Source organism: Jaculus jaculus, chromosome 1 (genome assembly GCF_020740685.1).
Source record: "Jaculus jaculus isolate mJacJac1 chromosome 1, mJacJac1.mat.Y.cur, whole genome shotgun sequence".
In the NCBI taxonomy this organism is placed as follows: domain Eukaryota; kingdom Metazoa; phylum Chordata; class Mammalia; order Rodentia; family Dipodidae; genus Jaculus; species Jaculus jaculus.
Genome location: NC_059102.1, coordinates 201505444 through 201529332, shown reverse-complemented (window position 1 = coordinate 201529332; position 23889 = coordinate 201505444). Strand labels below are relative to the sequence as shown.

Here is a 23889-nt window from a genome sequence, read left to right as displayed (position 1 = left end):
ATTTTCATACTGATTCATGCCATACATGCAATTTTTTAAATTAGTAAAAATTAAGGAGATATTGTTGTTGAAAAGTCAACTTATGTGAATATTAATTACATAAAATTATCTGGTTGGCTTTTCATTCAATGATTATATGTTCTAGGATGAAAGTAAGCACAAAAAAAAGAATTTTGTTTTACTTAACTTTCTAATCAGAGAAAATAATATCAGGCTATTTTATTCATAACTGATAGGAGAAAGTTATAAGGAAGTATAACATTGAGGACAGTTTTCTGGCTTAACAAGTACCCTGTACTTTTGTTTAAATTAAAATTTATTTTAATCATTAAATATGCTAGCACCCTCATGAGAGCAAAAAAGTTAAAATTTAACTTAAAGTACAAATATCCATTTATCTATATTTTTATGAATGGAAAACACATCTGTTCTCTTTTGATATTTTAAGGATAAAATACTCATAGCTGTGTTCAGGTTTCAACCTTTCCTAAACCACAATCCATTGATCATTTTGCAGATCAATATATTCTCTTTTTCTTAAAATAGATTATTTTCAAACACTTTAACATTTATTTTGAAATGTTTCTTAAAAGTATTAGCTAATAAGATGAGGAGTAACTTTTCAGTTGCTGGTAACTGTGTGTCTATGTATGCTCTAGTTGCTGATTCTATTATACAACTCAGTAATATCCTTGTAAAGAAGACTGCTTTATTTTTATGACAGTTGAGACTAAATATGGTTGCTTATAAGAAGTGTTAATCTTTTGAAGCATATTGAGTCATTTGCCTATATTTGTTAGCTTATTTGCAACATTTTCATCTACATTTATTATTTGAATAATCACACAAAACTTATGTGAAAAACTGCCATCTTAATTATTCATGCAATTTTCTTTCTGTTTATCCATATAAATACAATATTGTTTGGTAATGCTAGTATTGATGTTATTACAAAGTGAAAAAAGTTTCAAATTTCTTTTTCCCCCAAGAACTGACAGCTTATTTTTCACAGGAAGTGAGTGACAATTCTGAAAGAAATAAAATTTATACTATTTTCCCCTAGGTTTGTAATTTTTAAATAAAAGGTCCTGTGCAAGTTCTTCCAGTCTTTTGCCAAGTTTGTCCACCTCCATGTTACTTATTCACAAATTCATAATTCTCAAGGTAAAGTATGAGCATAGGTGTTACACAATAAAGGAGCATCTGGTAGACTAAGAATAAGCAACAGATATAGGCTCACTCTTTAAATCATCAAAATAAACATATTTCAGTCTCAATATATTTTTCATGTGCTTTATGATAATCTATTAAAATATTTTGTGCATGTTTTCTTGCAAGTTAAAATAAATCACTCCTGTCTTTTCACCTGCTACATCACATACCTTCCAATGTGTAGTCCGAGTTCATTAGCTCCCCTAAGACAACATTCCAGTAAAGGAACCAAATCCTGGATGCAATGGAGATGCTGGAGTTGGTCTTGAATGTGGACCTCTTCTTAGCAAATGCTCTATTATCAAAAAGAACTACCCCTAATGCTGATAGGGTGCCATTAATTCTAAGCACAAAATATTAGTTGAATTTAACTAAAGATAAAACGTCTCAAACAAAAAAAGTAGCATTTTGGTGGTGGTAGAGAAACCACAAATTCACATCATTCTACTACCTAGATGTGTTCCACTATATCCATGATTAATCACAGCATGTAGAGCTGCTTCACTCTCTGACTGAAGGGAAGACAGTCATTACCAAGCTGTTCTTTCTTCCTAAGCTATAACAACTGATAGAATCATCACAATGATCTTATTAATTGAAGAAATGGCAGAGTAACTGAAATTCATTGGTTAAGAGTTTATCACAGATGAGTGATCTTTGAATCTTACTTTCTTAATGGCATTTTTAAAATGAGTTTTGAATTTTTGCTTAAATCTCCATATACAATATCATAACTTGATATTGAAAGCATCCCATAAGATAGAATGTTAAGACATTTTCTTTCTTCCATAAATATACTGACCTATTTATAATATTTGGGGTGTTTATGGATTAGTTTTAGAAAACATTGTACTAATTTTCATTCAATGATGTAAAATGAATATATTTAAAAGTGAAAAAATCAAATTTTCATTAGTACCTACCCAATTAATTTAAGTGACAAAATTGGCCCTTATGACTTATGATTGCTTTTTTTGTCAAACTCTTTGCTGCACAGAGAAAATATTCAAAGAATCATAACTTTTTATAAAAGATAATCATATTCTCTCTCCTCCTCCTCTCTTTTCCCTTCTCTTTTTCTTCCTCTCTCCTATTTCTTCTTTCCTTTATCTCCTGTTGGTTTTAAGGTAGGCTAACCCAAATGTAACATTCTTGCTATCACTAAATAATATAATCACATCCCAAATCATATCATTATCCCCATTTTCAACTACTCTAACACAGGTAAAAACATTCCACAATATTTGAGAATATCTTATCTATTACCAGTATTACACAATGACTTTTATAGGATTACATAAACTAAGCAATTTATATAATTGGGTGTGTGATTATATGCACTGTAATTTCCCAAATTGTTTAATTTTTAAAAAGTATTATCTGCTTTTATCATGCTGCACTATAAAATAGAGGACTAGAAATGCAGAAAAAATAAATGCCACATTGCCATAAACTAGACTATATCCTAAACTTACAAAGGAAAATGTCAGCATAACTTAAAGATTTGTTACATATATCTTCACATGTTTTCAGACATATTAGAACTATTATCTGAACAAAGTCATGCAACTCATTTAAGAAGGCCACGTACCACAAACTTGTTAGAAAATTCAGTGCCACTCCCATATCTAGCTCTTATAATATTTCAAGAAATTATCTGCAGATTGTGATTTCCTTATTGTCACCATCATCTGATATGGTATCATTTATCTATACATATGACTAATAAGTATGTTCTATGATACTGAAATTAATTTACTAGGGACTTACATCTGTTATTTAATCAAAACTATGGAAGATTTATTAAACTTTCTTCAAATTAACAGATCTTTTTATAGTTTGGTTATGTGAAACCCCTATTCGTCTTTCAACATGTGCCTGCATTTTGACAGTATGTATAATAATGTCTAAGATAACACATTTAAAAAGTATTGCAAACTCTTTATTTTAGCATTTAAAACTTACAAATATATGCTTTAGATTGGAAAATTTCCAAACCAATACCAATAATACATCATTACCTAACAGAAAATTAAAATACAACAACAATAATAGCTGCCACCATGTCATTTTTCTGGAAGAATGGAGAACAATGTCATCATGAGAACTTTATGTGGTCTATAAGCAGTTATCTCAAACTCTTATACATTATAGTAACTGCAAAATAAGTTCTGACTTAATCTTATATCTTACATTTTAATATTTTACAATATTATGACTTCAAGCATGAATCACAATTAACACTGCAATATAGACCAAAGCCCAAGAAAATATTAACTTATCTGTCAGAAGAAAATAAAAATGATGAGGTTGGTACTGTCCAAATACAAACACAACACAAATATAAATATCACAATGGGGTGGTAATACCTGCCTAACTACATTTCCATTAACAAATTAACCCCACATGCATTACTTTGAATTGTCAGAGTTATACCCACCAGTTTATGAAATAAAGTTAGATCCTAACAAACCCTTAAAAACCTTAACCTAGAATTCTGATAAAAAAAAAAAACAGCAAATAATATAGAGGAGTACTGATTTTCTTTCTTTCTCTTCTTTTCTTTCTTTTTTTTTACTCAAAACACCATAAAATTATTTGATGGCTAAAAAAATATATCTTGATGGACATAATATTTGGGAGGAAAATGTCTATTTTCGCTGAAAATATATTAATGGTTGTTTTCTCCCTTTTAAGTCTAATTTCTAGAAAATGTTACTAAAATATTTTCATTATGAGAAATATTAGTTAGAAACATACAAACCATCACACTTGTTTGGAAATAAATGACTTTTCAAATCAGAGAAGTACTACTATCAATCACCAACAAGTTAATTCCACATAATAAGGCAGGTTTGGATGCAGACTGATCCATTGTGGAATGTTGTATCTAAAATTGATTACAACAGCACTCAAAATGAATGCAGCCCTCCAAACCACTTCTTTGCTCTGAAACATTAATCTCAATTAGAAGGAGCGCTTCATAATGGTGATGCTTGGTATAAAAAAGAATAAAATAAATCAGGTTTTATAGGACACAACAATTAATCAGGTTTTAGACTAAGGCTTTTTTTAAAAAACTTTGTTGAAGCACAAAATTTCCATCAGGACTCTTAAAACAGCTGGTATCTCCAAAATTAGTCTTTAAATGTGTTCTAAATGAAACATACCAGAAATTATTTTTTTAAACTTAGTTGATGAAACTTTTAATTACTACTGCATTACTGTATTTACTACCTTTCAGGACAATGCTTCCTTCTGAAGGCATGTCGTCTGCAGAGTGTCATTTGACTTTATAAGGTACATGTGAACACAGATTACAACTGAACTTTCAGAGTAACCCATAATTGGTTGTGGCCCAAAGTAAATGGCCCAAAGTAAAATTTTGGTTGCAAATTATTATATGTTTTGCTCATACTTCAACCTATGTTTATAAAAAGTATGTCTGGATAGTTAAAATGAACATTTGACTATCAAGCAAAACACTGGACAGATAAACAGTGTGTAATGAAACGTGCTTAACAAGTTGCCACAGTACATCTTCAACAAAAGGGCATACAATTCATTACTGCTGCTGAACACCCTGGCTCACATCACAAACATACTTCCATGACATTCTGCTGCCACCCAGACACTCAAAATTGATAAAGTTTAATAAAAAGGAGATGAATATACATAAAAATAATCAATATTCAAAACTTACTAAATTTGATTGCATGGCACTTTTATATAGGACTAACACCACACTCAGGACTTATTTTTGGACTTATGGTTGCAGGAAAGATAAACTTTAGCATTCCCAAACATACTTTCACAGCTACTGCAAAATTCTCATCATTTTTTTTTTTTTTTTGACATCCAGCCCACCGTGGATTCAGTTTTCTGACAGGTCACTGTACTCACAGTGATAGCCATTCACTTCCCCTGCTCTCTTATTTGCTTCACTTTTTACAAAGACAGTGATTACTCTGAGCTCTCTCTCAAGCAAAGCCAAGACAGATTAGCATGAACTTACTAACTGACTCATTTTGTTTAGCTGGGATTTCTTTCCAAATAAATTTAAAACTTTTGGCTTTACTTGGAAGCTTTCTTCTATTCAAAAATAAATAGCCTTACCTCTCTTTGTCTTCACCCTAATAAAGCAGGCTCCTCTTCCTAATCTAAAGGCTGGTGACACGCCTACAAATCATAGGAAGAAATGCCTCTATAATTCACCCAAATCATTTCTTACTGGAAAAGAATCATACAAAATGATACCATTTGGAAAAATAGCCACAATTCTACTATACATGTATCTTTTATTTCAAATAATGAAACAATCTTCATTAGAGTTGATATTCACTGCCTATAGATTGCTAAACTTAATGCTACTGATATAGGACACCAATAATTTCCAAATATATAAACACCAACATAGTTCTCCTCCAACTACATTTTCCATAAAACCTGCTCAGTGAGATATATATGTATACACACACACACACACACACACACACACATATGAAATTTATTTTACTCAGAGGAACTACTTTTTCTATCTAAAATAAAACATATTCTTTGCTATAAAATAGTACATTTGAGAAGGAGGAATATTAAAATACATTTAAGAAAAAAGTCATGATTGTTAAGGAAAATTCAACAGGAAGAGAGACACATGCAGCCTGAAATACACAATAGAATAATTAGACACATGATAACCCTTATCTTTGAAGAATTTAGGAATAATTTGTGAATGCCATGACATTTTAAAGTGGGATTAGCAAGTCTTATTACTGAACTAGCCCCTCACTGTTACAACAAGCATTAAATATTTGGTCTGCTTTTAGAATCACAAATCGAAACTTTCTAGGTTCATACAAGAACTTCAGATATTAAGAAACACAAGCTACAAGTTTTAGGTAATTAGACCTGTCCATTGGAATGCAGGAGGTAAGATCATTGCTATTTTCACAAAATCTAATTGTTTTTGCACAAATATTGCAAGTTATTGAGTTATAATTATATAGCTACTCCTTATTCTAAAGTCTTCCTCGTATGCTAGGAATCAAATGAGGGTTGTTCATTGGTAACACTACTTTTGGGGATAATCCAAGCTTTCAAAAAATAGCAGACTTGCTCTTTGCTTTTTGACCCCCCCCCCCCCCCCCGTTGGTAACAGAAAACAAAAGTAATACCTGAACATATTGCTAGTGAAAAGATCACCCAATGGATTATGTCCGGGTCTACATTGTCAGAAGATAAAGAGACAGAGTTATGAAGCCAGAGTCCTGGTCTTGGATACACATCCCAGTTGCCTGGGGATCTGAAAAAGTGCTAGGATGGTTTTTACTCTGCTATTTCTACTGCATCCTTTGAAAAGTACCTGGAAACTTTTTTTCTAGCTTGGAATCATGACTTCAGAAAGCAAATGTCTTTGCTGCCTTACAGGGTGGAATGACTCGCTAGCCTTTCTCCAAGATAAAAACTAGCAAGTTAACCGTTACAATTCCCTTAAAAGTGAGACAGTAGGAATGGAATCCGGACTGCATCTAATAAGACGCTCTGTAAAGATCAGACACAATTCGCTCCAACCTGAAACATCTGAAGTCCTTCCTCGTTGGGTTTAACACCTGATGGGGACATGGATTGAGAAGCAGGCTCATCCATCCCTAATTTTCTTTTACATGCCCTCTTCAGGGTATGTTCTGTTTATTTCCAGGCCCACCCAGAGTTCCCAGAACAAGTTTCAGTCCAGATGCACTACTTCCCATAGCACCCTCAGCCCCTAGCTCTCCTTCCTTCTCTCCTTTGCAACTTGGCTATCTGGCAGTTGGGGAAGCCTTCTCTCCACTTCCCGGGAAAGTGGACATCTCAGGGCTTCCCGCTTGCAGGAATCGCCATAGATCCTTCCTGAAGCACGCGAGGGCTCTGTCACCAAACTGGGTATCACCCCAAAGACTACACGGCCAGCTAGACTCCCTGCCCCCACAGTGGTGTTCCTAGCCTCCCAGCTGCCTTCCTTAGTGGTGTGTGTGTGGGGGGGGGAGCACCCAGAAGGCCAGGGCTCCCCGAAATGCCAGCTGCGCACCAGGTGAGAGGTAGCGCCTAAGTTGCACCTGAACCGGCAGCCAGGGGTGTCAGACGCGAGGGAGGGGCGGGGACCGCGAGGCCGGAACCGGAGGCCAGAGCCGGGAGAGCCCTCTCGCGCCGGGGGCGGGGGAGAGGGAGAGGAAAAGAGAGGGAGATGCTCGTCCGCCAGCGGAGCCCAGCCGGCTGTGGCCAACTTGCCGCCGCCCGGGCGGAGGGGCTCGGAGCATCCCGCCGTCCCAGCTGGCTCCGGCCCGCCCCGGGCACTAGGATCCCCAGGAAGGAAAGAGGGCGCGCCGGCGGCGGCGCCGCACTTACCGCGCTCGGCTCGCCCCGCGCCGCCGGCTCGCTGCCCGGTCGCGGCCGCCGCGTCCACCCGAACCCGCCGCCACGCGCGCTCCCAGCCCAGCGCTCCGACAAATTCAAAGGAGCCGGGCGCGGGGGAGGGGGCCCGCCGAGCGAGCGGAGTGTGTGGGGGGAGAGAGGCGGGGGTGGGGGGTCGGCAAGTGTTACAACTTCCTTCCCTGCCCACCGCGGGCCGGCGGGCGGCCGAGGGACGCGGCGAGGGGAGGGCGGCGCGGCGAGCGCCAATGAGTTCACTTTCTTTCTCTCCCCCGCGCGCTCCCCCTCGCCGCGCCTTCCCGCCGGCCCCTCCAGCCTCCTCCGCCGCCGGGGACCCGGCCGGCCCGGAGTTTGCGCTTCTCGGCTCGAGAATGGGAGGATGGAGGAGGCGAGGGAGGAGAAGGAAGAGGAGGGAAAGGTGAGCCGGCGAGCGGGGCGCTGTGCCAGGGAGCCCCGGCCGGGACCGTAATCGTGGGAAAGGTGTGGGGGGTTAGAAGGGGAGCGCTTGGGTCGAGTGTGCCCGAGACCAGGCGCGTACACGTGTCCGTGTGTGCATGTGTGTGCGTGCGTGCGTGCGTGTGTGTGTGTGTGTGTGCACGCAAGGAGCCGGGGGACCAGCGGAGCCTACCATGCGCTTCCCCTGGTGCGGATCGCGGGAGAGCCCAATCACAGGGCCAGCTGGACCGCGCTGTGATCGTTTATAATCCTTGACTCCTCCGCTCCGCCACTTGTCAAGATGACAGGTACTTTATTTCTTCTTCTTTATTCAAAAGAGAGAGAGAGATTCCCCCTTTTCTGTTTTTTTTTTTTTTCTTCTCTGTCAAATGGGATTTGCCGGACTGAACCACGTTCGCGCCCCTCCCTCCCCCCTCCCCAGCTCTCCCCCCTCCTCGCGGCCGCGCTGGGTTCGGGGAAAGCACCGAGGCTCCCATGCTGTGACCAATCAGTGCATCTACTACTCTCGCCGTGATTTAGGGGTCATCCATGAATAACACTCCACGCTGATGAATGGCTCTGGCCGGCTTTCGGCTCTGATGAGGGGTCTGCCCGCCGCTGATTGCAAACAGTAATGAACTTACGGCGCCATCTGAAATTCACACGCACCAACAAAGTGCGGGGGTACGTGTGTGAGGGTCTGTCCTCCTCTTCTCCGGGTGTCCGCGAGGAGCACCTGGGGGGAGGGGGCCGGGTAATTGCTTTGGACTTAAGTGGAAACACTTCTCAGTGTAATCAAACCTCTAACCTTCTTAGAAAACTACTTTTCTTGATCTTTCATAGGGTGGGCATTTCAGGTCAGCCGAGTCACCCGAGGAGGTGGGAGTGCAAGACTCTGCCTGGGAAGATGGATTCCAAGGCAGAAGGGTGTAATTAAGGATTGCCATCCCCGGTAGGCGGCCCGTCCTTCACTGAGCATCTGGAAATGACCTATGCCTTTCCTTCCAGAATGTTTCTCTCCTCAGAGCCTGAAAAGCACAAATGACCTTCGGACTCTGGGAGGGCTACACCAAGCATTCAGACTTCCTTACAAGTCTCAGCTCTGTTGCGTCCAGAACAAGTGTCTGCCCTCAGGTTCAAGTACCTGGACCTCCAAAAAGTGCTCGCTGTCTGGGTGCACTCTGTAGAAGTCTGAAGTGTGTACCACCCCCCACCCCTGCTCTTTCTAGGTTCTTCCCTCAGATAAACAGCCCAACACTGCCCCCGCCTCTCCTTGGTTTGCTGCGACAGGCAAAAAGTTTACTGCTCGCCAGGATATTGCCACTTTGTGCTCCCTCAAGTTTCCCAAACTCCAACTCTGGGATTACCGCGTTTCCGACCTACCCCCTCCCCACTCTCATCCCCGCAAGCCCCAAGCCCACCAGAAGACGGTTCGGAATTGCCCCAAGTTCCTGATGCTGGCGTTTTGGAACGCCAAACCCGCGACCGACCCAGAGCCGGAGCCGCTGTGGGGCTTGTTCCCTTCCTACCACTTTACCGGACCTTTCCTTCCTCAACTCCCGGTGGAGCGGGCCCTCTTGGGGAGGACCCGATCGCGTGGCTCCTGATCGGGGGAGGGGGGCGGGGGCGGTGCCTGAGCAGCCCGCCGCTGTCCCTGGGCTCGGCTTCCAGCTAGCTGGTGGCTGAGGCTCAGAGACCCGGTCGGCCCAACGCCATCGCCAAACCGGCTCCCTAAGCATGGCAGAGGGATGGTCGCGCTCGAAGCTGTCCTTCCAGGCTCCCCTTTGAACTTTAGAGCGGACGACTACACCAACCCGGGTCTGACTTGACTCAGCCACAAGGAAGATATCTGTATTTTTAACTGCGTGCTGAAGAACAACAAAAGTAGCAGCGGGGGGCGGGGGGGGGGGGAGAAAAAAAAAACAGGATAGCGCCTCCCAGCAAGCCTGAACCTTTTTGATTTTTGATAGTTTCTCCAAAGTTGAGAGTGAAACCGACAGGGAGAATTCGTGAACTCGTGTGCCAATGTCCACAGTGTGAGTTCCCGAAGTCGCTAAGCGATCACGCCACACGCATGCTGCTGAGAAGACTGTAATGTGTGAACTAGACCGCTCTCCATTGGTATTTAATGATGCAAAGAACCGGGGTGCACATCTTTCAGGAACAATCCAAATTTGTCTTGGGGTCGGAAAGTGTCCTTTCTGCCCCATGAAAAACTAAGGGTTCCCATAGGTTATACTTTCCCCGCTAGAAGCTGCTTTCGTTCTCTTAGGAAATCTATCAGTTTTGAAGGTATGACACATATTTAACATGATTATCAAGCTAACTGCCTAAAATTAGCATTGCTGACATGATCTTAAGGAAACTCCCAGGCTGTTTTACATATCTTTTTGTGGCCCAGTTCCCACAAAAACATTTTAGTTGTTTATAACTTTATAACTGATCAAGTAAGACTCCCCCTTGCTCTTTTGCACCTTGCTATTAATAATGCACAATGAAGACTCGGCCCACTCCTAAAGCAGTCAGAAAGGAAGACCTGCCCGGGGTGTGTGTGTGTGCGCGTGGAGGGGGTGTTTCTTTCTTTTAGCACTTTTTTTTCTAAAAGCCTTATTATAGCTGACATAGCCATAGAAGAAGGAAGTAATAAAACTCAGAAAATGTAGAAATGGCAATAAATCTAGGACTCCATCCTTAGTCTAGTATCCTATGATGTGATATTCAGTTTTTCAGTATGTGGTGTGGAACCTTCACACTAAGTGGATGCAGTATGAAAGGGGGGGGGCTTCCAGAACTCACTGGTACAGCCCTGTGCACTCATGCCAGGCATCGCTAGTGGACAAAGTGTGCAGATGTCCTCTGTTGTGTTTGGGAGTGACGGTCTCTGCGTGGCTCAGCCTGTCATTCAGATGTGTGTGTGCATGCGCGTGCGCGCGCCTATGTGGGAGCGCTTGGTCTTTCTAAGGTGCATTTTTTCCCTCTCCTTTCCCCTAACCAAGAAGTTTCGTCATTTGAGTCTCTTAGGAAACACTGATATGCAAGGCTAAGCTGTACCAGGTTCCCTGCTCCAGAAGCATCCCTGGAAGGCAGAGAGGCAGCTGGCTAGAGGACCATCAGGCTCTGCCTCACTAAGCCATTGTTTGGAGAGGGCGGGGATGGCAGGTAGCACACACCATACACTCAGCAGCAATAAAATGAAGTAGAAGAAATGTGAGATCTAACATTCTGTGGCAACGGCATCCTGCCCATCGGAGCTGGGGCCTTTGTGGTATTAACGTAGCTGGATGTACCCCGATAATGGGATAGAATTGGTTCCCCTGAGTCCCCCTTGTCACACAGATATGATGCAATGGGGAAAGAAATTGTGTCTGAGCTTTCCTCATTGCTGTTATGTCTACCCCTAGAGGGGAAAAAAAAAATGGCTGTGGCCTTAGCAAAATCAGAATCCTCCCTGATCAAGTTGGGGTCTGGTAGGAAAGCCTGTGTCCTCAGACCTGGGGGGTAGAGTGGTGAAAGACAGGCTCTTGCCTTGCTGCTGGGACAAGGCAAACAGCATCCTGCGCTGAAGCCCCATACCCCAGTGGGCCAAACCTCTCTGTCACATGTGCCTGTCCAGGGATGTTTTGAAGGTTGTCTATTTTCTCCCCCTGTCTTAAAGATTAACTCTGGAGCCGAGGGGCTGGGAAGCTGCAAGCTTCTCCTTGGGGAGCAGTTGTCTCTGCAGCCACTTTCTCCTTTGACTTAGCTTTTCAAGTGTGCAGAAGGGGAGCACCAAGTCAGGCAGGTACAAGGCTCTCCAAGGAGAATGGCGGACATCACTCCTCTTTATAGGTATTCTTTGGGCTTATAACTTCTGCTCTAGCCAACTGAGGCATGAGTGTTTGACTGTTGGGCTCAAACTAGGTTGCTCTTGTAACCTCTTCCACTCACGGGCCACTGAACACAGATGAGAAGCTGGCAGAAACACATGAATGGCTAAAAGCTCAGGTACCCAAACCTATCAACTCATCTATTGAAAAGATGAGGAAAGTCAATAATGCGAATATGTCACAAAACAGGCTATAATTCAACCCAGAACAAAGAAGTGGATGGACCAATTGTAGCAGGCTGAAGGTGAGTATTCCTGAAACCCTAAGTTCTGGATACCTGAAGTGTTCCCCTTAAACAAATCACTTACCATGTAGCAAGCACTTAATCTGGAGCAGTTTATAGTACTTGAACCTAACTTTTATGCACAAGTCTTTCAAGTAGCCTTAACATGACTATCAGGTTGTTGTTTTTCACTCACAAAAATAGTTTATTTCCCGTAGCCGTTAGATTGTGGGCAACTGTAAAACAAGATTCTGATTTAGTCAATGACAAAGTCATAAAATTAAATAACTCTTTTACAGAAAATATGCTTTCACCATCTTACTTAAAGCAAGAGAGGCCTCAGTCCTTGTGCATACACTTTGCAAGGATGCTCAGGCCATCATTGTTTACATGGAGCCTTGATCTTTCAGTCCATTAGTCTGTGTTCCATTGCATACCCAGAGCTTCATGTGGCCTTTCCCTTTGAAACACAGTTGGAGGACACATGTAACTGGTAACGTGATTTTCTAGAGCATCATAAAAGACCCCAAGTTTGATGAAGGACTTTAGTTACAGTAGTGTGTTTACAGATGAGGTACTTCCAGTTCATTTAATTTCATATGTGTTTCAAACTTGCCACATGATTCTGCACTGAAAGTTGGAACTTTTACAATAAACAGTTATCAGGCAATGCATTTCAAGATCGTATTTTTAATGAATGACTTGTTATTAAGTAGTACATGTAGTGTATTATGGGAGGAACTAGCTTCTGGCTAGATTTATTAAACATTAGTGACACAGAAGGACAATTCTATTCTTATACCACATACTTGAGATATGTGAAGGTCTCACTTGTGAATTAACTTGTATATATAGACTAAAATTCAGCTATCAAATGACTATAATTCAATATAAAATCAATTGAACATTCTCTTGTTTGCCAGAAGTATTCAATGGTTTCTCTTTTTTTGGCGACTCTGTAGTATGGAATGTCCTATACCTTTGGCCCCAGGAATGCCTAACTTTTAAAGAATAAATTAATTATATTCTCCTTGCTAACACTTCCACTGTACTTGTTATATGTATAAAGGATATCTTGGTCCTGTTTCTGTGTGCTCCTTTCCTAATAAATGAGAGTTTCTCAAGTGTACAGAATCGATCTTATTCCTCTTTGAACCCATGGAGCTTATAGAGAGTATACTTAGTAAATGTATGAAATCATAGGTGGATATATGAATAAAAGATATTTTGTATTTAGTCATTCTGGTATTTTTTTAAAAATGAAAAACATTTACCAAGAATACTTTTCCAAGCCAGTGTGGTGGCTCACACGTTTAATCCCAGCACTCGGGAGGCAGAGGTAAGAGGATTGCTGTGAGTTCGAGGCTACCCTGAGACTCCATAGTGAATTCCAGGTCAGCCTGGGCTAGAGTGAGACCCTACCTTGAAAAACCAAAAAAGAAAATAAAAAGAATACTTTCTACTTCCTAGACAGTTTTTATTTTAAGAACACAGTTTTAAATTTCTAGTCATTACAGGGAGGCCCCCTATGAACTTGGCTAGGTTTTCTCATATAATCAGAAGCAAAGACAAATAGGAAGAGTCAAAGAGTAAATTTTGCTTTCCTTTTTTTTTTTTTTTGTTTTAGTAAAATAAAGTATTTCCTGAAAATTGCAAAGAAATTATAGCAAGCACCTAACAAGTTAACAATTGTAGATATTCTCAAGTATTTTACATTCAATATGACATTGTAATTGTCTTCCAAATTGCCTTAGGATTTATAATGGTAAGAACTACAGAGCTTATGACAACTGCTTTTCATTTCTTCAAGACAAGGCTTCAGCTGGTATTGGGAAAACAGTCTCTGTTTGTTCCTATCTGCTCAGGAGGACTGTTTCTAATTGATCTGGCATGGAATTTAGTTGGAGATGTGTATGTTGCAACCAAAGCACAGAGCCTGTGTGCTTTGTAAAGTGATAACCATATGGGCCTTATTTGAAATATTTGAGTATTTTCAACATTAACCTGGGTTAAATTGAGCTATAAATTCAACTCAAATATATATATATCTTGATAAATTCAGCATCACTTTCAATAGACTGAGCCCAGGCTCTCCTCAGATAAATAAAGATGGTGACCATGGTTCACAAATGCAAAGGCTCCCAGGGCTAAAGTACCGTCATGTAGTACTATGCAGTGTTTAAATGCAAACCACCCATATTAAGCAGACATTTTCTACTGCTATCACTTTCCATCAGTACGATGGAACTGTTTAAAAATGATCTCTGCATAAATAAAAGAATATACACTGAAATGTATTTCCTCTTACAATATTTTAAGTGTGTGTGCTATCATCATGAAGATTTAATTAAGCAAACTCAGCTAAGCAAAAAAGCAAATCGGCATGGAAGTAACTACTTCTGGAAACATTCTGGACATATACAAAATAGTTTATTTGATATTATACTTTCTTAAGGATCTAAGCTAACATTGAAGGTTAAAAATACAACAGAATTCTGTAGCTCCCTTCCCTGTTTGTGAATATCAAATTTAGAGCTTCCACTTTGTTACAGATAATAGTACTAAGTTATGGATGTTGATGGCCCTTCCCGTGCAGCTTTAAATTGCCTTGAAAAAGATACAGTTTCTTTAATTAAAAAAGCTCCACAGAACTAATCCCTCTAGCTGAAAAAAGAAAAGTTTTAAGCAATCTCTTTCTGCTCTGAGAGAGAAAGGCAGACAATACCATAACAGATCAGAAACATAAGCTATAGTGTGCAGCCAGGAGCACAGCGGGGAACTGAATACTGCTCCGACTGTGTCATTTTTTAATCCCCCATCCCAGTTTTCCCCGTCTGACCTCATGCTGAGATGAAGTTATCACAGAAGACAGCTTTACTCTCACCAATGAATCCAACCCTGCATCTGTATTATCCTCAGCAGATCAAAACACCGCTTTCATCAAATAGCATTATCTGCATAAAAGGCATGCAATTGCCCGATAATTTCACCCAAACTATGCTATTCATTTAAAGGACAAGAAGAGAAATGTAATTCATTCCTTTTTGGGGGAGTGGCAGAGAAAAGTGAGACTTGGGGAGAGGCAGAGGCTGGCAAAGCTAACTTATCCCCTTCACTCATGGGAACTTTTCTGTTTTTACCACAAAATCCCAAGAAGGGGTCCATTTAAAAGTCCTTCTACTCCTGTGCTTTCAGATTAATTGTTGGAGCAATTTGGTGCAGTTTGACTGACAAAAGTGTAAGTTGTGTACAAAACTGACAATGAGAAGTTACAAAGCTTGCTGATGTCATTAGCCATGCTCCCATGAACCCCTATAAAAACATCTTAGCCAGGAAAACTGGAGAAGCGTAAGAATGGGCTGAACAATTGGATGAAGTTTAACACAATGTTGAGTTGGGGTATGTGTGTGGGTCTTACTGGAAGACATTTTTGTTGACAATGAGAATTTAAATCCTTATAGTAGAAAGACAAAGAGCTAATGTACAAGTTTAAGTTGCTATTTTGAAGAAAAAATTTTAAATTCTTAAGAGCAAAGGCTAGCTTTTTAAATTTCAAACTACATAAACTCCTTTCCAACTTATGTTTAAACAGTGTTCTCATTTACGTCATGGATTGTGCCACCTGTGGTGATGGACTTCTTTCTAATGAATCCTAAATTCTTAATGGATGGTATCAGATTTTTGTTCAAGCTATCACACTAGGTCAGAAGAATCATAAAAAAGTTATCAGTGTCAAGTAAAAGGAATTATTAGGAAACATGGAAACTGTGGATGTGGCGATACATGAGCATATGCTAATATCATGATTGTATCACTTCCCATAATTTTAATGATTTAGCTTGACAAATGTGAGACTTTGGTTTAGCACATTCAGAATTTACTATGTAAACTGATCCTGTACAAAATCCAGCCTAGTCCATACCCTCCCATCTCCAGACAATATCTGTACACAAATATGTATTGGTCAATCAGAACTGCTTGAAAGAAAAGGAGAAAAAAAAGCTTTAAATTAGAGCCTAAGAATTGTTCTGAAAATTCGCAAGATTGATAAAAGGACAGCAGGGTTTTTTTTTTTTTTTTTTTTTTTTTTTTGCTTAAAAGATACTAATTCTGCAAGAAATTATTAAGAGCTTTGTTATTTGTCAATATCAACATTTTGATTACATATATGTATTCTGTAAGGTATTTAAATAGCATTAATAAACATATTTTCCCATACTAGATTTCTGAAGCTACAACTTAATTCTGCAGTGTTCTGAGGCTAAATGTCTATGCAGGTATATGGTCTGCTCACTAGTAAAGTTCAAATTCATGTTTTCAAATACAGCTTCATGACATACAAATTGTCTTAAATTTAATGTGATTAAACGTTAAATGGTGGTATTTCCTTGAATCTAATGGCAGTACTATTTTCATGTCAAACTTGATTATAGGAACCAGCTTTCATACTGAACTGTTTAAAATCCCAAATCATTAACAGATCATTTAGGATTCAGTCTCACAAAACTTCTTGTCTGTGACATATCAACCAAAGACATATAAGCAGAGAGGTGACATTCACATTTTATCTACAGATGAATGTGTGTGTGTGTATGTGACTAATTTTGGAAGTCATGTTTTATCTGAAGATTTTTGAGGAAAGATGTTGGTATCATTAGTACCATTACCATATATATTAATATATGCATATATATTAATATATATATATATATATATAATACAGGCCCGGTTCACACATTGTTTTCTCAAAATACTTCCTCAATGCACACCCTGGTCTATTATATCTATCTGAAATGTATATAATAAGACAAATGATCCCCTCAAGACTTTAGAAAATTTAAATGCAACATATGATTTGATATGTAATTTCTTTTTTTTTGCTTTCATTCCAGATTTATGTTTGACTCATAGGTAATTTCTCTAAGAGACCAAAATCTGAGATTTTCATGAAGGCTTATTTCAGTCACAGAATTTCATGTCTAGAGGGTGCAAATGTCATGGAATTTGTTAATTTAAAGATGTCACCAGTTATATAATTTCTGCCAGTGTAAAAGCTTCCCAGGAAGAGCACGGAAAGGTACTTCTAACATTCTAGATAAAGCCATTCTTTTGCTTAAAATTTTGGTTGACTTCTGGTATGCTGATAGCAAAGCTTGATTTTCTCTGTTTGATAAGTTCTGTAGAAAGGACACCTATCGATGAAGGCTATGAGATGCCCAAAGACTCATCTTGGAATGAAGCAGACTCCTCCAACCATATGATTTGATTTTTATACTGTGTCCAATGAAGACATAGCCCTGGCTTTTGTTTGGTTTAGGGAAACATGTGTAGGAAGGCAAGCATTCCTAGAGCAGAGCTCAGAGAGAAGAATCTGGTACAGCAAGAGCAAGCATCAATACCTCTCTCTGTGTTTGCCAGTGCTTCTTCCCTAGCCCCAACCTTCATTTCCAGCACTTTTAATCTGCAAAAGTCTATGAAGTAGCAGGATTCACCTTCCCTTCTTTTATCTTTGGCTAAGATATCTAGAAGGAAAAAAAAAAGTAGGACACGAGAAGATTATGAGCTAAGTATCTACAAGAGGGAGGTGATTGGCAAAGAGAGATCACGTGAATGGGAAGAGAAGGAAGAATGAGCTTCAACTGAAGTTAACCTAAACAAGCTAGAAGGAAGAAATTGCCTGTGAGAGTCCTAGCTCTGAGTTTAATAGAGCTGCAGATTTATGTTTAGTGTCTCTGTATGTACTGAGCAGTGTATACTGGTGCCTTACCTCAAGAGTTTGCATGATTACTTAGAAACTGGAATTAAACAGGGCTGTGAAAGAGGTAACATTTATTTTCAAACTTTTTAGAAATTTTTCTAGATTTTTTTTCAAGTTATTATTTTTTTGAACCTAGAGCCCAATTCTATAGCCTGGAATTTACTATGTATCCCAGGCACATTTCAAACTCATTTCAATCCTCTTGAGTGCTAGGATTATAGGCATACACCACTTAATGAAGATATTTTGTAGGATTTGATAATAGGTTCTTTATGGAAATTTGAATATCTCGATAATAAATAGGCTGTAACAATATGAACTATGGAATCAGAATCTTCTAGAATAGAATAAATAATTTTAGCATGGTCAAATCTAGAATGTCTTAAATACAGAAAAGTTTGAGAAGTGTTGCCCTGGGCTAAACATTTTGTGGGAAATAAATAGCTTTTATTATTTTCTGGTTAAAAACAAGTTGTTGCAGGGAAATCTAGATTAATTATTTTCAACGTAATGCATTCCCATTTAGGAAACTAAGAATTATAAAATAAAGACTGTGAGAATATTCTCCAGGAGAAATTCAAGCTGAAAGTTCACTGAGATTTCAAAGTCAGATTTTGAATTACTTCCTTAAGAGTAATAAAATGAATGAATGACTTAAAAACTGGGGGAGTATTTTGCCTCTATTTCCTTAGTTGGGACACTCTATATAAATGTCAGCTGATGTGTATATCATGTAACTTAGTGATAGTGTTCCTACTTGGTACACGTTAAACCTTGGATTAAATCCTCAGAATGATTAAGTTTAAAAAATTACAATATTTTGATGATTTTATTGCTGAATACTATTTGTGATTATAAAACTGTAGATCTTTAAGTAAATTTCCTAATATACATGTTTAGTTTATTGTCAAAACAAATTATAAATAATTTTAAGCAAAATGGGATAGGAATTAATTTAACAGGTATGCATTGCAATAGAAATGAAAGATAAGCCTATCAAAAAAAATAAGAACATTATTAGAAGCTATGCATTTTCAGGTCAGTATCCTATACTAGTGCTAGGATGGAGTTCATGCCGAAAGTCCTTAAAATTGATTTTTAAAAAGTCTACCAAATTTTATTTATTTATTTATGAGAGAGAGAGAAGGAATGGGCATACTTGGGCATCCAGCCACTGCATGCAAACTCCAGATGCACGTGCGACATTGTACATCTGGCTAACGTGGGCCCTGAGGAATGGAGCCTAGGTCTTTGGCTTTTCAGGATAGTGCCTTAACAACTAAACCATCTCTTCAGCCCTTAAATTTGATTTTCATCATAAGAGATTATGACCATCTGCTTTTATGACTTCCTTCTTTGGAAAATACTTGTCTCCATAGAACATGATTTTAAGCAAGAACAATTCTTATGCTTAAGAGAGTAATTCTGTTTCCCCTTGCATTTTTAACTTGAAAGTTGCTATAGTAAATAATAGGTAAACATTCAAGTAAGTCTATATTGCTGATAACTACACTTACCACTGCCCTACTAGATCTTCACCCTACTTTCCTCCTTTTTTTTTAAAAAAAAAATTGTTTATTTTTACTCATTTATTTGAGAGCAACAGACAGACAGAGAAAGAGGCAGAGAGAGAGAGAGAGAGAGAGAGAGAGAGAGAGAGAGAGAGAGAGAGAGAGAGAGAGAATAGGTGCACCAGGGCTTTCAGCAATTGCCCCCTTGTGCATCTGGCTAACCTGGGTCCTGGGGAATCGAGCCTCGAACCAGGGTCCTTAGGCTTCACAGGCAAAAAAACCCAAACAAACAAACAAAAAAAACTTTGCATGGGCTGGAGAGATGGCTTGGTGATTCAGGCACTTGCCTAGTAAGCCTAAGGACCCAGGTTTGATTCCCAGTACCCACATAAAGCTAGATGCCCAGGATAACACATGCATCTGGAGTTTATTTGCAGTAGCTGGAGACCCATTTTTTCTCGCTGCTGCTGCTGCTGCTCCTCCTCCTCCTCATTCTTCTTTTGAGGTAGGGTTTCACTCTAACCCAGGGTGACCTGGAATTCACTATGTAGTATCCGAGTGGCTTGGGACTCATAGTGAATCTCTCACCTCTGCCTCCCAAGTGCTGGGATCAAAGGCATGCACCACCATGCCCAGCTCTTCTCTACTTCTCGCTTGCTTGCTCTCTCTCTGTCTCTCCTTCTCCCTCTGTCAAATAAAATATTTTTTAGAAAAAAAAATCATAAAAATAAGTAATTAAAAAGAATTATTTAGTTAGGCTGGAGAGATGGATTAGTGGTTAAAGCACTTGCCTGCAAAGCCCAGGGACTCATGTTTGACTCTTTAGATCCAACATAAAGCAGATGTGCAATGTGATGCAAGTGTGCAGGGTCACACATGTGCACAAGGTGGCATATACATCTGGAGTTCTATTACAGTGGCTGGAGGTTCTGACACACCAATTCTGTCCCTCTCTCTCTCTTTCTCTCGTTCTCACTCTCATTATCTTGAATAAAACAAGGTCAGTCTGCTAGGCTTGCCTCCAAAAAATTTATTTATAAGCAGAGACAGAGAGGGCAGAGACAGGGAGAAGAGAGACAGAGAGAGAATGGTTGTGTCAGGGCCTCTAGCCCCAAACAAACTCCATACACATGAACCACTTTGTGTATCTGGCTTTAAGTGGGCACTGGGGAACTGAATCTGGGTTGTTATGCTTTTCAGGGAAGTGCCTTAACCACTGAGCAATCTCTCCTCCCATACTCCTAGCTCCCCTTTTCTGCATGAGTTTGAGGACTATCTTGTAGATAGACAGATGACAGATAGATATATAGATGATAGATAGACAGACAGTACATGCAATACATGATCTTATGCAAATTTTCACAACCTCTTAAAAATTAGTTACTGCTATTTTTTCTTCTTAGACATTGAAAAGTGAGAATATTAGAGTATAAAAGTTCAGTATAAGAGGAAGAACCAAGATTAGTGACTGTTTCTAGAGCTGAAACACTTACAAATAATGCATATTTCAGAAAAACTAGAGCCTACTTAGATGATAAATTAATTAACAAACATATAACTTCATATACCAAAATATAAACTAGAATTTAACGAAAGAAAAATGCTGATTTTTGTGATACTGGAAATCCAAGTCCTTATCACTTTATCACTTTGCTACATCCTGAGTACAGCATACATCTTTCTCTTTCTATCTCTTTCTTTCTCGCTCAGAATTCCACAATAAAATTGCCTTTTGTGTTGCTTGAGTTTAGTTTTGAGACAAGTTATTGTAAAACTTTAAAAAACTAAACTTCATAAAAGTTTAGGCCCTACTGCAAAAGAGCAAACCTATCCACTTTCACATTTTGTATTATATAGGTTTATAATAAAATTGCTCTTACATTCGTATTTATAATTTTGTGTCTTTTATGTTCTAACATTATTGCAGCTTCTCATAAAATGTTTTTAAACAACAATAAAGGCTACACATAAGGTCTAAAATGATGCCTTTCTCCAGTAATGGCTGTATACAGGATGAAGAAAAATAACTGTTTTAAAGACTCTGACATCTGTCACTTTGGTAAAAATTTCCAAGAAGGTTGTTACTGCTCCAATGGTCTTTAGCTTACAAAATTTGGTTATCCTCTGAACTACATCATTTCAATAAATATCAAATAACTTGCTTCTACTTGAATTTTCAAATATTGAAAAACATATGTATGAGAGAACACATTAAGGAGTAGATGTGGATAAGAATGGGTTATATCACAGAACAATAATGTTCCTGCATAATCAGTTATTGTGAATAATAACAGATTAAAGTGGAAGGAAAAATACACATCCCCATTGATCCCATGTGCATTCTCTCTTTCAGTATTGTGACTGTGGAATGGTATCTTTTTATTTTAATCATTGTAGTAACAGGTTAACCTTAAAATGATTACCAATAACTTCTTCTTAAAGGCTGAATTTGACATAAATATCTGAAATAAAATAAAAAAATTATTATTTTATTTTATTATTTTTGCTTCTTTAGTGGATATGATATATTAAGTGTAAGATGCTAATATCAAATTAAATTAAATTAATCAATGTTAGTGGTTAATAATGGTGGGAGAGTATTGTTTAAATGACAGAATTAGTAAGAGAATAGAATCATATTATATTCATAAACAGAACCAGAAATAAAATATGGCCTCATCTCACTTTGTTAATTTAAGTTTCTCTTCCTAATACATTCATGTTAGAGCAAGCAGCCCAACATTTTTCGCTGTAGCATGAAATGAAAGATGAACTGTTAAATGATTGATTGTACTGGACACATTAATTTTACATGTATGTACATGCCATATTCTCAGGGTTAAATTATAGTAAGCAATCCCTTTGTCTGGTTTTCGTCACCCTAACTCCTGCCACATTTACACTTTATATTTATAAGAACACATTTTATAGAATAGGGAGGAAGAGAAATGATTAGGTTTGATTTGGTTATTCAGGTGACCTGACCAATTTTCCTCTTGATACACAAGGCTAACCCTCCTGTCTAATGACCTGAAAACTTTGTCTAATAATCATACTTTTCATTCTGGGTCTAAGGCTGCCATGTAAACATGAATAGACAGTTATCAGTAGCAACTCATCACAGGTTGTATAAGCATTGTATAAGCATCAAATGAAATAGTAATTTTAAATTGTAAAGAGAGTTTTATAGCAGCACTTTTCCTTTATCTAAATAGTACTTCTTGTGGCTTAATTAATGTTAAAAAACAAAATAAATTCATTTTAGTCATAAACATAATAAAATGGTTTATATGACATGATGCTATACTCTTGCTGCTTTATTTCAAATCATAAACATTTAGTTAACTACAGACTACATAATTATAAAAAAGAACAAAAAGGAATATAGGTTTCTGAAATATTATTTTCTTCTTTTGCTCAACTACTTCCTTTACTTGGTGATGGAAATCTGAGAACTAGGTTTCGAGGAAGGTAGGACTCTCAAAACGTAAAGTACACATTTTACGTGAAGCCTTGACTTTAGCAACAGTTACTTAAGAACATGACATGGTATTTCGGTGGCTTTTAACTGCATGCCTAGGTGTTAATCATATTACAATACTTGTAATACGTATGTGTGTAAGTTTGATCCACTTAACTTCACTAGTTTAACTCTACTATGGATTATCATCTTGGTGAGAATTCCACTAACATGTTTTTTTACACTTATCTGGAAAAATGCTTTGCAGTGTAATATTTTTAAGTCAGTAAAGTATCTATTTGAGAAATGCCATCATTTAATTTTTGATAACTAAATGGTCTTAAAATATAAGGTTCTAAATTTCAAATAAATTATACCTTGCTTTTAAAGTTATGATTTCATGCTATCTCTGTAATCTATTTAAGAAAAATGGTTTCTACTAGATCTAGATAAAAAATAATACAATAAATTTGGAGTAGTATGCTATCCAGATTATGCTGTGATTTCTTTCTATTTTTAACTTGATTAAAAATTTTATGATAAGAAGATGTATGACTGTATATTTTAAAATATCTGCACACATCAATGTATCTCCACATAAGTTTGTGTATCAATACCTATACTCATTTTATAGCTCACCTGCATTTTAAGTAAACTAAGCTACCAGTACCTTAGTAGTATATAATTTTAAGGAAGATCCTTTTAAATTACCAGAGGAGAAAATTTATATTCTAATTGGATTTTTTTACCTAATACATATTTACACATAGAACCAGTGCTACAAAGAGAACTTCTAAGTTGATTGCATAAATAGCAGTTACCAAAGGCTTATTTCAGCAACATAAAGTGTAACAATATCTATGTGTGAGACCCACTCTTTGGTTTTTCTTTTCTAATTACCCATCCTTTTATACGTAGAGCTCTAAATTCATTTTAGTTTTTCATACTGGATGATATGTTGTGTCTTTGCCAGACAGATGCTTCAGCTAGTGTTCTTGATCACTTTTTTGCGTAC

At 38.3% G+C, this 23889-nt stretch overlaps 1 protein-coding gene and 1 long non-coding RNA gene across 5 annotated transcripts in view; one reads left to right on the top strand and one right to left on the bottom strand.

Annotated features, from left to right (window-relative positions):
- The window catches only part of Tenm3 (teneurin transmembrane protein 3), a 710814-nt gene extending 702480 nt beyond the window's left edge, over positions 1–8334 (bottom strand). Inside the window, exon 1 of the mRNA XM_045142405.1 lies at positions 8250–8334. The gene's annotated coding sequence lies outside the window, so the exon portion shown is untranslated. The remainder of the gene's footprint in view (positions 1–8249) is intronic.
- LOC123457774 overlaps positions 7906–23889 on the top strand; it is a 32076-nt gene continuing 16092 nt past the window's right edge. The window contains exons 1-3 of one of the 4 annotated variants that reach the window (XR_006635145.1): positions 8066–8364; positions 8597–8740; positions 8900–9942. This is a non-coding gene — a long non-coding RNA (uncharacterized LOC123457774). Of the gene's footprint in view, positions 8040–8063; positions 8365–8596; positions 8741–8899; positions 9943–17122; positions 17223–23889 lie in introns of those variants that run through there. The other 3 variants (XR_006635147.1, XR_006635146.1, XR_006635148.1) reach the window with 3 other exon arrangements.